Source organism: Meleagris gallopavo, chromosome 4, assembly GCF_905368555.1.
Source record: "Meleagris gallopavo chromosome 4, MGAL_WU_HG_1.1, whole genome shotgun sequence".
Classification (NCBI taxonomy): Eukaryota; Metazoa; Chordata; class Aves; order Galliformes; family Phasianidae; genus Meleagris; species Meleagris gallopavo.
The window spans coordinates 30,869,216-30,883,975 of record NC_139407.1 but is presented as its reverse complement, the minus strand read 5'-3'; the positions used below and the strand labels follow the sequence as shown (position 1 = coordinate 30,883,975).

Sequence of the window (14,760 nt, the reverse complement as noted above, 5' to 3'; positions counted from 1 at the left end):
TGTTCACCAGCTTTCTTTGCAAAACATCAAAATAACTCTCTTAACAAAGGAAGCATTAGTGATCTTTTAGAAATTGCATCAAGGGAATGCATTCTTCTAACTGCAGTTACCACAGTGAGAAACGGAAGTCAAATTCTTCTGCTCACATTCAAGAACCAAAGTGACCTTAATTTATCCTGTTTCAGAGAAGGCTCTCATTTTGCGCTTAATATTCCATTGTCTTGATCATTAACCTTATTTTTTTTTTAAAGTAAATATATACAGACATCTCTTTTTCCTATATTACTATACACCTGTAGATCATACATGATCAGTCAGGTACATGAATAAAACATTCTGAAGCAATTCTCCCATGCGCCTTGTCCTGTTTGCGACTGTTGAAGCTGTTAGCTTCAGGCAATAATTTGTTTATGCAGGTGCATCATGTTTTCTCAGGATGGCACAGGCTGGAAAAGTGACTTTGAATAAAGGAGAGCTGAAATTCAAGGATTGTAATGGAAGTGGGCCAAAGATAGGGCTGTAGACTGATAGTGGACTATCATCACCTTCCAGCCACGCCTGTAGAAAGATTTTGCCTTCAGATAAGTGAGGAGAGTTATCATTTCAGAAATTAATTAATACATAGTAACATATTCAGTAAAGGCAAAAATGATAAAATGCAGAGCCTACAGGTTTTTTTGGCTACTTTACTAATCTAAACACAGGCATCTTCCTCTTGCAGGAAGGAAAACTGCTAAAATAAATCAGGAGGAGAAAGAGAGGAAGAATAAAAATAAATAAATTCACATTTAAATAAAATGTATTTTGCAGATGCTAGGGTTACAATGCACAACAATTCACACAACTGATGTGTTTTCCTCTAATTGTCATCCTTGTTCTTTTATATCAAGCCCACATGCTTGATATAGAGAAGTAGTGAAGAGAATTTTATATCTGCTAATTATTATCATGATGTTATTAATTTAGACTAAGGATAATAAGATAGGGTGTATGTAGAAAGAATTCATTATGAAATTAATTGCTCTGATTAGGGTCAACACATAAGATAAGGTTTACAAAGCATTTCAAAAACAATTAGTTTTGAGGGCTATTTGGCTTCCTAAGACATGTAAATCTGGCGCTTGTACTTTACATTTCTCCCCCCTTCCCATTCATATGCTAAGTCCTCTGATAAATGCCGCTTGTACAAAAGAAAATTGAAATCAGTGGATTGAAGCAAAGCTGGATAATGAGGTATTATTGATATATTCTGTGAATGCTTCAATTATTCCTGCCATCGGTTTTGAAATTATTTCACAGAAGCAAAAAATAAAAAATGGCTTTTTACAAAGTCAATTTTAATCTCTCCATTGCATTTGTGGTTGTTATCTTTTCCCCTTAATAGCCATGGAAAGGGCTTGATTATAGTTATCTTTCTGAATACACTGTTGTCTTTGTAATTTCTTTCTCTTGACTCTCAAGGGCTCTCTCAGAATGGTGCCCCTCAGTTACGTGAAACACCTGTTTCTAATTCATCTCCATAAATGAAACTTAACATGGCTTTGCAGCCTTTCATCTCAAATGCACTTTGCTTTCTCTCCTATGAAGCCTTAAAGGAAAATAACTGACAGAAAGAGCTAGCAAAAACATGTTTTACACAATAGAATGTACATTCAGGATGTTCTTTATCACAAAGGTTTGTAGTGTCTGACTTCATTTCCCATTGCAGTTGAGATTTGGCCCTTGATTTCCAGGTGATCATATTCAGTCAATCCTGACAGCTTTCATGGAGCTATCCCAAATATGTGCTGCTTACAGCAGGCAGCCAGCTGAGCTGTAGCGACTGGTTCTGGCCAGGGGCAGCCTGATATTTGTCTGCCACAACACGTGGGTTATCAAGGCAGCAGCAGCGTAGTTGCCCATTTGTCACACATTTCCCAACCATCGTCTTCATTCAGTGGCCTGCCTTCCAGCACTGTACTAACAGCCTCAAGGAATCAACACTGAGAAGGACACTTGGCACTGCATGTTACCATTTCAGGCCACAGTTTCTCCCTTTGGGTTTGCCATCTGATGCCACACCCCAGAATCCGGAGTACTCACTCATTCCAGCACTTTGCAACATAAACTGGAGGGGACGAAGCCACAGTGCCTTCACAGAAAGAAAAAATCACCTTTAATGATGGATTAGCACAGGAGCTGTTGACATTTCCGATGGCAAAACTTTCCAAGTCACTACTTTGCCCTTTGAATTTTGAACAGCTGCAGTAATGCAGTGCACTGCAGCAGGGGATATACCACTCAAACAATGCCCCATATCACAGCAGACTAGGCTCTTTCACGTGGTACAGTGGCTCAGAAAATATGGCTTGTGCAAGAGCAGGTAGTCTTGCTGCTCAATACCAAGCAATAGAAATCAACTGAATGATCAATAGGCTTTTCTGTCCACTGAGGCTTTGAAGATTCTGCTGTCATGCTTTCTGCTATAATTAGCACTTGACAAACTTAAAATGTTTAATCACTGTGAAATTGTCTCCTTTAGAGACAATGCACATCTGGAATAACAGCATGCAATACGGAAGTCTATAAAGTCCCATGCCATTAAACACAGAACTTCAAATCGAATTTTCACTGCAAAAATGGAGCTGGTTCTTTGACATGCTAACATCAGCTCAAAGCACTGACAGCAGACAAACTTCAGAGGGCTCACAATATACTTTTAAGCATCTACGTGTTTGCTTGTTTAGATGTGAACATACTCTCCTGGTGGTAGACAGAGTGCTAGACCACCCTTACCTCAGCTTCATCTTCATACTCAGAATGAAGGCAGACTGGGGTAAATGAGACAGATAAGAAGAACTCAGTGACCAACCAACCACTGAGGGCTACAAGGGCTCTAGTGAAAAGTTGCTTTGTGATATCACATGGAAAAGAGAGGAAGAAAAGGAAGAAATTCATTGCAAACATAACTATCTTCAATTGACAGCTTTTCTAAGCTGAGAATGAAATGGAGATGTACAGGCAAGTAAATACTTTCTTCAATATCAGTGTTTTCCACTGGACATATTTCAGCTTTGATAGCTAAATGAAAGCAGAACTCTTGCCTGAGGTGGGACCGCAAACCTAGAAAGGAAAGCTGAAATGGCAAACCAAGACAAAAGGGCAAAGAGAGACTAATGTTTTCTCTCCCAAGGTCAGCATAAGCTTGGCCACAAGCTTAGTTTGGAACTAATACCTTCATAGGGCTGGACTAATGCTTCTATATGAGCTATATGAGCTACTTATGACTTATCTTGGCTATCACAAACCCCAGAAATGACCTCTTCTATCAGGCAGCTCCTTCCAAAGAACATACACACAATATGGATAAGGTACCATAATCTTGCTTTAAGGGCTAATGCCAAAAGAAGTTGTATTGACTTTCAGAAAACATTCACTTTCAGAAACTGGCCATCTCCGAATGAGGACCAGTGATTGCTGAGTGGCAGATGCAACTTGCCTAAGCAGCCCTGCACTCTATACAAGAGTCTAACAAAGAAAGACCTACAAAATAGATTTTGTCAGTGCTTACGATAAGACCCTTTCTAACGGGCATGATATGATGCTGGGCAGATATTAAAAGAATCTAAGGCTGAGACCCAACCAGAACTCTCTTTGCCAGCTGTCTCCTCAAACCTACAATAAAATTCCCTTATCCCCTATACCTCTCATCACTAGCTCCAGAGTCAAAGGTCACAAAAATAAGCCCAAGTATTTGTAAATATCATTATTTTGCTCTGAAACATGTTTCAGCACAGAAATTCAAAAGGGATCATTGTTCTAAATTATGCTCTCCAATTTTTGATAGACTGCTACTGAATACTTGTCATGAATTTACGAAGAAAGAAAGTGGATGTTAGCACTATATTATCTTTTATTACGTGTGCAAGAATGGTAAGCTCTGAGCACTGGATATGGATCCATAGTTTGTGATCTCAATGTTAAAGCAGGGTTGCTTAATGCTAAGTCTGTGCTGATGGTACTAGAATAAGCCAAATCACTCTTGATTTCTGTCTGTAAGGTCTGGAATTTAACAGTTCTCTGCCACACACAAAAATAATAAAAATCATCTGCTGCTGAAACAGAACTACATTTCATACTTAAAGAAACCTGCAAAACTATGCATGAATGCAGTTTGAAAACAAAACAAAACAAAATTTAAAAAAAAAAAAAAAGAGAAGTACCAGTTTGTACTTTCTGTCTGCTTTTGTAAAGTGCATACAGAACCTTGTAAAGCGCATACAGAACCTTGTAAAGCTAGGGGTTAAACATTCAACCTTTACTCTGAGCTTTCCCATCTCTGAACTGTTTCTGCAAACTCTTAATATCTAAGACAACCTGACCTTTGAAGAGTATGCTATTGAGTCTTCAAATATTATCTGACTGTAACACCTCATCCCTAACCTGTTCTTGGCTTCTGTTTCTTATTAGTATGATGAATCCCAAGTTTTGTCTCTGTTTTGGCAAGATCTTTTTCTTCAAACTTCAGGAGAACAGCACTAAGCCAGACTTTGCTTTCACCAAACAGAACTGTAGCAGCTTTTCCAACCAAGTCCTTATTGCTCTTTGCTTTTGTTCCTTGATTTTATTTTTTGTAGAAAAATTGGAGGTGTAAATGGCTTGTTTTCTATTTCAGCTGTGACAGACAGCAGGATAACCTGAAAATACAGCACAGCTTTGCTTAGTTACCTTTCAGTCTTGTTATATGGGTAGCCGTTTGGGAACTGTTGAGTCATGGCCTGAACCACTGATTGATCACCTGAGGAAAGAACCGAGTTGGTTGTGGGAGCACAGGTGAAGAGATAGCTAGAGCCCAGCTCCATCCCTCCTACACCAGATTTAAGGGCTGACTGCCACTAAGGAAAGATCTCTTTCTGGAGATCCCTCCTCTGTGGAATCTTTCCTGCAAACCTAGATCTTCAGATACAGGTGAGCAAACATTCTTTCCCAGTTTGTTTCTTTTCCTATTTTCACCACAGTAATCTTTCTAGCTGTGACACCAACTGTAGCAATAGCAAAGGCTATGCTAAATTCCTAACCTAAGAGCATATCCCAGCTTAAAGACTGGGACCTCAGCATTATTGGGGTATTAGATCCACTGCATCTGGTTTGTAATATCCACTTAAAGTGTCTGAATTATAGTTTATATTTCAAGGAAACATCCTAAGTTACAAGAGTAAGAAGTGCTGGGCCATTGACCTCAAATGAAGATATGATAATTTACATCAGCTACAGCAGCAGGTTGGTAGAACATTACTGATTTAAACCAGTGGAGGATTTCACCCATTATCCCTGGAAGTGTTCCACAAAAATACAATGTTCCCTTTAGTCATCATCATCTCAAGCAATTACTGCACTCAATTCCCAAGAATGGATTTAACAATATATATTTTAATCTCAAGGTGACTTAATGCCTGTTTTTTTTTTTTTTTTTCTTTGTAACCAGTGGTGAGTGCTTTACTTCAGTAGTTTTTATTATTGATGAAAAAGAAGCAGTGATCAGATGTTCTAATTGAATAGAGGAGGTAATTCACACTGGTGATTCAGGCTTCTTGGAAATGAGGCTCTACACTAGAAAAAGGAAAAGGTCTGGAAGGAATAACTAGCTTCTGTGCATTGTAATATATAAGGAAATACAGAGAACAGTATGGGCTGTCCCTTCCCCCTTCGTTTTTTTTGTTGTTTTGTTTTTTGTTTTTGAGTGAAAAACTGAGATATCCCAGCCATACCTCTCTTAGTTGCCTCATTTTCCAGAACATTTAGTTTTTTTTAAAAGCACTGGTAACTCTAGCAATAGCTCAGACACTTGTCTGAAGTAGAAAGTCTCAGTTTTAAATAAAAAGCTTTGTTTTAAATATAGCATCAGGGATTTCATGTATGAGATGAAGTCAGTGGACCAGAAAGCTATGCTTTCACATTTGAGAGTGGAACTGTTGGTACTGGTAGTGTACCCTCAGCAAACTTGCTGATGATATGAAGCTGGGAGGAGTGATTGACACACCAGAAGGCTGTGCTGCTATTCAGTGACACCTGCATGGGCTGGGGATTTGGGAAGAGAGGATCCTGATGAGATTGATCAAGGGCAAGTGTAGAGTCCTAGACACGGGGAGGAATAATTGCATGTACCAGTACAGCATAGGGGCTGAACTGCTGGATAGGAACTCTGCAGAGAAGGATCTGGGGGTTCTGGTGGACTGCAAGTTGCCCATGAGTGAGCAGCATGCTCCTGTCGCCAAGAAGGCAAATGGTTTCCTGGGGTACACTGGGAGAAGCATTATCAACAGATAGTCTTATCCTCCCACTCTGCTCAGCTCTAATGAGGCCTCACTTGAAGAGCTGTTTCCTGTGCTGGGCTTTCCAAAAAACAAAGACATAGAGCTCCTGTAGAGAGTTCAGTTAAGAAGGTTAAGCATTGCTCTTAAGAGGCGTCTGAAGCAGCCAGGCCTCTTTAGCCTGGAGAAGAGAATACAGACGGGATTTTATCAATGTATACAAATATATTAAGGGAGAGTGTTAAGACAGTGGGGCCATACTCTTGTCAGTGACACAATGAGGCAAAGGGCACAAAATGAAGTGTAGGAAGTTTCATCTGACCTTCATCACTGTGAGGGTGACAGAGTGCTGGAACAGGCTGCCGAAAGATTCTGACATGTATGAGTAGATGGGAATTCAGTTCAAAGCCCAGAGATCTACAAAACAGAAAATAACAGTTCTGAAGACCTTTGATAAAGTCTCTAAATAAAGCAAAAAACAAAACAAAAACATGAATTTATTTTCACATTCCATTAGAAAATGGCAATTTATTTTCACTTGCTTGTTAAAAGCCAGAATGAAACAGCTGGTGAAGATTCCTGCCCTAATTTGGATTTCAAGAAAAGAAAAGCCAAATTGCAGAAGCAGCTGAAAATAAAGAATCCTCCACAATCAGAAAAGGAGTGGAGTGCTGCTTATCTTCTGATCAATGATCTGAAGTGATATCTTTCATAGCCTTTAAAAGAACTGAAGTCCTGTTTTCTGACTGTATTTTACTCAATGAGCTGATTTTTCTCACTGGTCTTCATGCCACATTTGCAAAAAGAGATTTCACATCAATGGGTGAACTCAAGAGGAGAGCCCACTGGAACATGAAGATGTGAATGGCTGATCCATTCTTGACAGGAGCTCAAAAGAAAATGACTTCAGTGTGCTTATGTTAAAAGTAAGACTGCAGATTCAGCCCTGATTTCAGATTTGAATCTGTCACAAATGTGGAAGGGTCAGAAGGTAGTACTGTAGCAGAAGAAAAAACTTCTTGAGAACAACTTCACACTTAGAACTCTTGGGTCACGTCCTCCACTGAGACAGTCAGCTTTCTGAGATGAACATAGCCCAGGATGGGGCCATCTGGAATTTGTGTTCATGTTTTTACAACATGGGAAATTCAATGCAGCATTCCTTGGGTGCATTGGAAGAAGTACATCTTAAGCATCACTTCTGAACGTATGAATTTCTACACTTTGAAGTCATCTGAGGGGATCTTCAAGGCAAGAAAGTGAACTGTATATTTTCATAAACTGGTGCATGTTTGGTTTCTTTTTCTACTTCATCTGGCTGCTAAGTTTGACAGGAATAAATGAAGATAGATAACCCAAGGGGAAAATAACTGCATCGCAAAAACACTTAAACCAACTGAAAAATAAGTTTGGCTGAATAAGAAGTTTCTAAGCTTAATATAACCTAGAAACTGCACATTCCCCAGTAATCTCATACACTGTAATTAGTAGAAGAAACTGATTGTTTTACTACATAACCTTCAAATCACCTCTCTGAATGCACTTTTTGTCTCTACATCTCACCAGTTTCCGAAGTGTTTCCTTGTCTCGTTTCATACAGTTAATGAAACAACTCAATCAAGCAGCAGGTTTTCATATATGAGCAGGTTTTGCCTGAATTCTTAAGAGCTAAAATTTGGAATAAATTACTACCCTTTGCTTTGTTCCTTGAAATAAAATGTCAGTGCTATATTTTTTTGACCCATGAATATTTTAACAGGTACTACCTCTTTATTATGAAGAGTACTTTCACATCTCAAGAAGAGTTTGGGCACGAGAATCCAAAATTCTTTATTAATCCTTTTTAATTTTATTTGTACACTTAGCTAATCTGTTGTCTGAGGACAGTGGTTAAGTAAAAGAAAATTAAGTCTACAGTTTAACAAAAATAATTCAGCATTACAGCTTTCCTAAAAATATTCAGGAAAAAAACACTAAAACTAAGGTTTCAAAACATCACTACATCACCTTTTCATATTAAGAAATATATATTCCTGAAAAAGGTGTGGGGTTTTTTTTTGTTTGTTTTAAACTAAAGAACACTGTGGAAAAGGTTTGTTGAAATGTTTTGGTCACTCCCAGCAGGCTGAACAAATGAAACAAAAAAGAAAGAAATGAAAAATGCATAGATATCTCACTTTAAGTGCTATGTGGGTAACTTCCACCAGGATGGTTACTCTGTGGAAGCCAGCTTCCACAAACATCCAAATTGCATTTTTTTCTTTAGTGAACATTTCAGATCCATATTGAAGTAAATTGCTACCAAGTTACCTGACTTTGTCAATTTCAGGCACATACATGATCTTTGTTTTATTCTGTGCATTATTATTTCATTTAAAACCTGTTTTTGTCAAATCCATTTAGTGATTCATTGAACAGGCCAGAAAATTTACACTGCAGTTCAGGAGATGCCCAAATACCTCTGCAGATGGCAATGCACCTTGCATTTGTATAAGGCAGCAGGAAGGTTCCATTACAAATTCATGTTCCTTTGGTTCAAAAGTATATCCATTGATTCCTTCCAAGAATGTAGAGGTTATTTTAGAGAGCCAAAGTATATCTGGCAGTTTCCTACTGTAATGTGACTGCTTGGGATTCAGAAGTTTTCAACATTTTCAAATACTATGTCAGGACAAGGACATATGCTCGATGACTGAAACATCCCTTAGAAGAAAAAAAAAGTCTAGATTTTGCTTACCCATATCCTTATTTTGATCTTCCTGTGTAAGTTGTTTTTTTTTTTTTTTTGGTTCTTTTTTTGACAAATACCCATCACACAAAAGGAGACCCAATGGTTCAGAACCAACTGCAGTGTCATTCAGCTCACAGCTTTGATAGCTTTTGCTTTCCTCAATGTTCTTGAAGGAATGTTATTCAGAGAAAATATAAAGGGTAAATTTGCTCCAGGTTGTATTCATCACCTTTTCATATTAACTGCGGACAAACTGAAACTGACACCACCAACAACCTATCCTTGTTCTTCTGTACCATGTCATCTTATTTGCATATCTAAAACCTAAATTCTCTTGAAAAACTAGCTGTATGATGCTGAGCTGACATACCAGATGGTTCATTAATAGACCACATGGTATTTCTGCGGGCCAATAAACTGTTTAAGGAACTAAGCAACATCTTTCTTTCAATATTATTTCACCATGAGAAAGCCTGTCCTACAGAAACGTTTTCTAATCCCCCAAAATGTAGTACTAAGCATGACCAGTTTGAGGGTGCACAACAATGCAGCTCTGCTTCCCTCTTGTTTTAACTCAAACCAGTTGTGGCATTGCCCACCTGGCTCACCTCGTGCCACCCCGCTCAGGGCTAGGACTAAGAGCTGGGCATGGACCCTGGCAGGGAAAGCAGGACTCAGGATGGTAAGCAGTGTGCACCATCTAGTGATGGCTGCTGGCTGGAACAGCTTCTTTTTCCTGGAGAATCATCAGGGAATCCTGACTATGGAAGCTATTGTCCCCATTGAAGCAAATTCCAAAAGATTTCAGAAGACTTAAGACACTAGCAAATGGTGGGAAAAAGGAAAGCCAAATAAACCACTTCACGTAAATACTGTGACGTAGGCTAGTGTTCTCAGTGTTCTCACCTCACTTTTCAACAGGCTTTTCCTCTGATACACTACATAACACCAGGTTAAGGGCATCTGCATCATGTCTGTGTGGGTAACAGAACTGTAAGACGCTGGTGCTGGCCTTATCTAGAGAAAGCAGGATGCAGTAATGCAACAGGGAAGGCCAAGAACATTTCAAAATGAAATTTCCAATAGCCTATGAATTGTTTTTAGGGAAATGGCTTCTCTGCTCCCCATGGCACAACTAGAGAAATGTTAATTTACACAAAACTGCTTTCTCTTCTATTTAAATTCTAGTACCTTGAATTTTTCTTACAGAACTTAGGCTGAAAGATTTCTATGAAAAAGCTTTCTATGAGAAGCGACTGAAGGAATTGGGGCTGTTCAGTCTGGGGAAGAGGAGGCTGAGGGGAGACCTCGTTGTTCTCTTCCAATACCTGAAAGGTGATTGCAGCAAGAGTGGAGTTGGTCTCTTCTCACTGGCAACAGGTGACAGGACAAGGAGAAATAGCCTCAAGTTGCACCAGGGGAGGTTTAGGTTGGATATCAGGAAAAACTTCTTTACAGAAAGGGTTGCTAAGCGCTGCAGGAGGGTCCCCAGGGAGCTGGTTGAGTCACCATCCCTGGATGTATTTAAAAACCATTTGGATGTGGTGCTCAGGGACATGATTTAGCTGAAGGTTGTTAGAGTAGTGTGGTTAGGTCATGGTTAGATTCGATGATCTTTAAGGTCTTTTCCAACCTGAGCAATTCTGTGATTCTATGACTCTATGCCTCTTGCAAGCATTAGCCAGCAAAGCCTGAAAACACTCAGCCAGTACAGGTAATAATCACTCCTGTTTTACCCAGCAGAGGCAGACAATGCAATTCAAGTTGTTAGGTAACTTCTAGCACAGACCCTGAGGCTTGTGGCTACTGCGTCCCACAACTTATTAAAAAGAAGTTACCATCTTATTTAACGTACTACTGTTCCTACCGAATTAAGTCTTCTGAAATCTTTTGGAATTTACTTCAGTGGGGGCAATATTACCTTCTGGATTCCATACTTTCCCATACATTCCCATGAATTACTATCATATTTCCTACTTTTTGATATGCAGAAATCATTCCCATAGTCTATAAGCCATCCCTCTAAAGTGACCGTGGAGCTCATTTAGTCCACGACTCTGGGCTCCATCTGTCTTAACAGTCCTTTAGGGCAGGCAGGATGATGCATGCTGCTGGACTGTTGCATGCTGAATTCAATTATGGGTCTATAATAATTAAATCTCCTTCAACCTAGCTCATTTTTACTGTAACATAATTGATAAGGCACATAGCAATCACAATAGCGATGATATGCAGTGTGATATAACAAAAAGATTAATACAATTCAGATTATTGGCTGTTCTCACCCCAAATCAAATCTTGACATACACACTAGACTTCTCAATCCTCTCACCCACCAACTGCATCCAAGTCCTTGGCCAAAGGCAATCCCATGGATGGGCTTACTTTGCTCTAGGCAGGAATAATCCAGACTGTCTTGCCCAAGATGCTTTTCACATGTACACCAGGGACTTTTTCTCCTTCTACAGTACAGTAAGAGATTCGAGTGGGCAGGGCCAACTAAATTGTCAGATCCCGACTGTTGACTAAGAAGGTAGGTTTTGCTAAAGATATGCCAGGGTTTGAATTTCCCAGCACCTATTGTTCTCAGTGTAGTTTTGAATTGTATTATTCCATTTTCCTGAGCCTGGTGCATGACAAGGGATGTGATATACCTACTCAGTACCATGCTCTTTGGCACAGGTGGTTATGAGATTGTTTTGGAAATGAATCCCATTGTCTGACTCAGTTCTTTCTGGGGCACAGTGCTGTCATAAAACTTGCTGTTCAAGGCCCAGGATAGTGTTTCAGGCAGTGGTATTGCACACAAGATATATTTAAAGCCATCTAGCGGTTGCTTCCACATAGTGCTTGCCATAATGGGTTTGTGGGAGTGTAAGAAGCACAAAGTCATTTACAGTGGGGGAAGATGAAGCTAACATTATATAAAAATACTAGGAAATAGTCCAGGAAACAAAACAAACAAACAAAATCAGAAACAGATAAAGGAGAAAAACACAGCAAGGAGGACAAATAGGAAGGAACAGATTTAAGCATAACAGAGCTGGAATGCCTAAATCCTAAGCAATGACTGCCTGCTCGAGTGCTGCCCACCACAGGAAAACTCCAGACTCCAGGAAGCCTTACATTTTGAAAGCAAGGTTTTCCAAGAACTGCTTCTGCACTTACAATTGAATTGAATAATGTATCTCAGTATATTTGTATATACAGAGAAATGTTTAAAAATAAAAGCCTGAGGAGAAAGGCAAGGGGGAAAATTAGGGAGAAAATTCTCTCTCACACACACTGTGTAGCCAGGACGTGCTACAATTATGATGCTCCCCAGAACTTGGATGTTTCTGAAGATAGCATAGAGTAAATCTTACAAGCCTAACTGAAAGTAAGTTATAAAGAATAAAAACTCAGCTTGAAATTAACACTCTGCTGAACTCCAAATACAAGGGACTAAATTGGTGCCATGTTAGTTTGTGCAGGCAGAAGAAAACAAACACAATTACACCTCTGTGTGAAGGCATGGTTTGGTCCTACCGTCTATGAGCAATTCTTTTTTGACATTACAATTCTGAGACTTGGAAGATGCAAAACAAGGTATCAACTCTAAGAATAGGTCTATTTTTTATATTACTAACCTTAAGATGCTTGGGAACGTGCTGCTAAAGTCTGCCTACATTTACAGTGCACAGCTGGGGAAGTGACTCCAGGTCTCAAAAGAGAATCCCACTGAAAATTAAGTACAAAGAAAAGAAATACTAGACTGAAACACTCAGCCTGTGCTTTGGAGATGGATCATGAACCACAGAGCAAGTGAAATCACTGAATAACTGGAAAATGGAATGAGAAAGCTCAGCTTCTTAGAGAGTTGCAGATAAAAAGCCTATGAAGTAACAGATACATTGTTCTCTCCTCAAAGAAAAGAAAATAGAACATGAAGGATTTAAAATTATTTTAAATTATTACCCTAACAGCATATGGAAGAAATACACAGTGGTGAGCTCTGACAGAACTTCTTTCCTCACGACACAAGAAGCATCCCAAGAAGCAAGCTACCCGGCGTGCAGGGCGGTTACACTGCAGTCAGAGGAGCTGCTACTGCAGCTGCACCCGCCGCTGGGCGCGAGAACCCCCACTATCTCCTCACCGGCGCCAAACCCGCGCGCCACACTGAGGGGATCGGAGGGCCGCCGCCATTTTGGGAGGAGGCAGTGCTCGCTGTGACAGGCCGGCGAGCCCGAGGGGCGGGGCGGGGCGGGGCGAGGCAGCTGCCGGCAAAATTGAAAAATGGAAAGGTTGTGCCTCTAGAGAAGGTGTGCTGGAGCTTGGCGGACTTTACAACCACGTGCTCGGTCGCCGGCAGTGTTCCGGGGGCTGTGCGTGACAGCAGGCTATGCAATGCTTTTGTGTCAGTGAGTCCAACCATCCACCTGACAACCAAATCCACTCCTAAACCGTGTCTCCGAGCGCTGTACGCACGTTTCCTAGACACTTGCGGGGATGGTGGCTCCCCTACTTTCCTAGGGAGCCCGTCCCAATGCCTGCTCGTTCTTTCTGTGAAGTTCTTTCTCCACGTTACACCTCACCTGGTACTGCCTGATACCGTTTTCCCGAGTCCTGTCACTTGTCGCCTGGGAGAAGAGCCAGCTCCCTGCTATCTTCTCTGAGGGAGATGTACGGCACCCTATGCAAATCTCAGGTACGTAGGTGTGGTGGGAAAAGAAAATACAAATGGTTCTGAACATCAAGTAAGCTATTCAAAGGATATGTATATATATGTGTGTGTGTGTGAGTGCATATGTATATCAAAAAGAGGAGGTAGGGTGTTAATGGAAAGTTGAAGAAGATAAAAACAAACTTGATGAAGAACTAAAGGGAAAACAGAACAAAACATATAGTAGTCCTAAAAACTAGTATTGCAGAAAAGAGAATTCTGACAAAAGGTGTTTTTTTTTTCGTGTTTTTTTTTTCTTTCTTTTTTTTCCTCTGGCAAGGTGCATGCATATCTGCAAAACTTGGAATTGCTGCTTAGTGTACTAGAAAAGTTATTGTATTGTAAGTGTTGATAAAATATATGCCAATTGTGATTGAAGTGTTGCTTTAGTTCAAAAGTACATCTGTTACAAATTGGTCCACAAATATAGCTGAGCACATTCTTGTTCATATTCAGTGATGCTAAGCACAACACACAAAACCCACAACACAAGCAAAGTTACCCATTATATTTTCTACCAACTCATCTTTTGAATCACTTGGGCTACTGCTGTTCACACTCATCATTACAGACGAGGATAAAAAAGGTGTTCAGCATGCATTAACATGAGATTGAAACCCTTTTTTTCCTGTCCAGAGTTAACTAGATACATCTTAGATCCTTTTCAAGTTTAGATCTCAAATATCACAACTTTAAAAAAAAAAAAAAAATCAAAATAACTTTTGAACCAAACTGCCCATCTCAGCTTTGACCTTGTTAATCTATTAATTCATCTTTTACTAACACAGACATAAGAAAATGTATAGGTACACACCAAATTAATATGCTGCCTTTGCTTATCATCAACAAAAGAATGTAAAAGCGCGCCACAACAACGTACAGAACTAAACTTGCAGATCACAGCCTGCAAAAAGAGGCCCCATTGCTATTTCTCAAGGTGTGCTGAATACATTACATAGAATATTTTGTAAAGATACCACTGCAGTAAATAATAGCATGCATATTATCCAGGCAAATGAACTGATGAAATTGGT

At 39.8% G+C, this 14,760-nt stretch overlaps 1 long non-coding RNA gene across 2 annotated transcripts in view; it reads right to left on the bottom strand.

Annotated features, from left to right (window-relative positions):
- LOC104910581 (uncharacterized) overlaps positions 1 to 13,228 on the bottom strand; it is an 83,912-nt gene extending 70,684 nt beyond the window's left edge. For both annotated transcript variants that reach the window (XR_014882993.1, XR_014882994.1), the window contains exons 1-2: positions 12,979 to 13,228; positions 6,613 to 6,707 (exon numbers count right to left, since the gene is read on the bottom strand). This is a non-coding gene — a long non-coding RNA (uncharacterized LOC104910581). The remainder of the gene's footprint in view (positions 1 to 6,612; positions 6,708 to 12,978) is intronic.
- Positions 13,229 to 14,760: the final 1,532 nt, after the last annotated feature.